This window comes from Alexandromys fortis, unplaced genomic scaffold (assembly GCF_014885135.2).
Source record: "Alexandromys fortis isolate MF-2015 unplaced genomic scaffold, M_Fortis_MF-2015_v1.1 scaffold_192, whole genome shotgun sequence".
NCBI lineage: Eukaryota > Metazoa > Chordata > Mammalia > Rodentia > Cricetidae > Alexandromys > Alexandromys fortis.
Window position 1 is genome coordinate 2,158,314 of NW_026068071.1, and position 2,659 is coordinate 2,160,972.

The 2,659-nt window shown below is 41.3% G+C and overlaps 1 pseudogene; it reads right to left on the bottom strand.

The window, feature by feature from the left end:
* Nucleotides 1-645: 645 nt before the first annotated feature.
* Nucleotides 646-1,351, bottom strand: LOC126487958 (transcription factor BTF3-like; annotated as a pseudogene).
* Between the last annotated feature and the right edge of the window lie 1,308 nt (nucleotides 1,352-2,659).

The window sequence follows — 2,659 nt, forward strand, 5'->3', positions numbered from 1 at the left end:
GAATCTTAGGTCATTGACTTCTTTGAACTTCTATGTCTCCTGAAATTGAAAGCTTTTAACAGAAACCATGTAGAAAACATAAAATACTTGCCTATCTTCCCTTCTATGAAGGCCAAATGCTAGTGACTGCCCAGTATGAGAGTGACTTTAAAAATTCTTGTTTCCGTAGCTACCGGAGATGAATGTCACATTATGAGCAAAGAACCAGAGTCAAGACATATAGTCTTAAAGGGCCAGGGTGGCTAATGTCCCTCTCATATGTACAAACCTTTAGAGATATAATTAATCTATTAAAGGTATAAATTAATCTAGGATTAATTTGAAAAAAATTCTCATAAAATAAACTTATCATGATTTCTCCCTTCAACAACGTTTTCTGCTCCCTTTGTTTCCCACATCTCTACCTGCCCACTTGTTCAGTCTTTGCTTTCTCTATCTCTCTGAAAAAAATCTTAATACTAGAAAGACGAAAATACAAAATGAACACATGGCATAAGGTTTGCATTGGCCAGCTACTGCTAGTTATGAAGCCTACACTGGAATGTATTGAGTATTCCCAGTTATATTCCATTGAACAAAACTGATTTTATTTTTTTTCTAGTCAAATAATTTTATTAACCCGTTTCCAAACTTTATTCCCAGGCTTCTTCAGCGTAATTCGCTGCAAAGAAGGAATTGTGTTTAAGCAAAAACTGAAAAGAGCTGCAGTGTCCAAGGGGCTTGGGCTTAAAAATATTAGCGATCTAGATTTGATCAGATCCATAAACAAAAGACCTTTAAAAAGCAGCCATGATATAAAATAGCAGCTCCTGTAACTTCTGCAAGTGTCAGTTCTTCAGAAGTCGCCTCCGTTCAGTTTGCCTCATTCTTAGAAGCCTCATCAAAATTCTCCACCAGATCTGGGACTTCATCATCATCATCCTCTCCAGTAGCAAGGGGTGCTTTTCCATCCACAGATTGTTGGGCAGAGCTTCAGCCAGTCTCCTTAAACTAGTCAGACTGTCTGCCCCAAGCTGGTTTAGAATGCTGGGAAGCATTTCTGTCAGTTGCTTTCTCTCGCCGTGGCCTGTAACGGTGAAGGTGTTTGCTACCAGAGACGCCTGAACTTTAGGGTTGTTAAAATGGACCACTGTTCCTTGGTTTGTGAACATGTTCACCTCTTCAATACCAGAGAACTTCTTTAAGGAGAACTGCAGTTTTTTATCATCTGCTCTGGCTGTTCTGTGAACCACCTTCTTCTTTCTGCGAGCAGTTCCTTTCTCACCAATGCGCACTTGTGCCTGCAGCTTGGCCAGTTTTTCCTGGTTCATGATCGTTTCTTTCATCTTGTCGGAGTGGAAATGGGGCTGCGCGGAGGGACTAGGGTTTGCACTTAGGGGGTCTCGGGTGGACCAGCTGAGATAATGCGCACACATGCCGGGACGCAAGATGGCAGCTCTGATCTTCTTTTTCCAGCAAGTATCAATTGCAAATATCTTCTTGGTTAGTGGAGACTTTTTGTGTCTGCTACACAGTTAATAATACTGGCATATGGTCTGGTTTTTATGGGTATGGGTCTTGTTTGTCCTTTCAAAGTCTCCTTCAGTTCTCATGTGGTATCCGTCTTTTGTCCTGAGCCAATCATGTGTTAGATTCCTGCAAACATGGGGTTGAACTGAAGTGTAGAGATAGATGAGATGAATTTGGATTTGATGAAATCTGATGTAGGACTTGCATGACTACTGGTTGGGTTAGAAGTGTGGTTTTGAGGCTGTGAAGTGTTATGCTTGGAAAATTCACATGCAAAGCCAATGTACAGTTGGCTAGTCCAGAGATAGCAGAGGATAAGTTGAGTGTCATGAGGAAAACTGATGACTGATTCTGCATTCAGGTCTAGGGCTTTGCGTGTGGAGATAAAGGAGGTGTATGTGGAATAGGGGCACTCACGAGGCAAAGCAATTACATAACTGTGTGATCACAAGTAGGACTGGGGACATGGGGATAACTCTGACAGCTGAGGGTTTTGCAGTAGGAAAATGGCTAAGCGATGGGTGTATTCAGAAGTAGGTATCATATCAAGGCACTGGAGCAAGATCTGTTCTTATGGTACATGGCAGAGAAAGCCAGTGAATGAACTTGTGTTATCAGAGCAAATCCAAGGAGTATGGAAATGGCACAGAGCAGAAGAGGTTATGGGAAAAATCATCATGGAAATTAGTGCTTAATCTGTGTTCCCACAGATAGGACTCGGGACTATGAAGAGGACAAGAACATGAGTTTATGTCTTATGGATCCATCAGGGAAAGCTGGTATAGAAACTATATGATGAGAAGTACTATTAAGAGCATTAGGATTAAACAGAAGATTCAAGAAGTCATTGTTTTTTACTGCTAAGTAGTACTCTAATATGTATATATTCCATACTTTCTTCATCCATTCTTCAATTGAAGGGCATCTAGGTTGTTTCCAGGTTCTGGCTATTACAAACAATGCTGCTATGAACATAGTTGAGCATATGCTTTTGTTGTATGATAGGGTATCTCTTGGGTATATTCCCAAGAGTGGTATTGCTGGGTCCAGGGGTAGGTTGATCCCGAATTTCCTGAGAAACCTCCACACTGCTTTCCAGAGTGGTTGCACAAGTTTGCATTCCCACCAGCAATGGATGAGTGTACCCCTT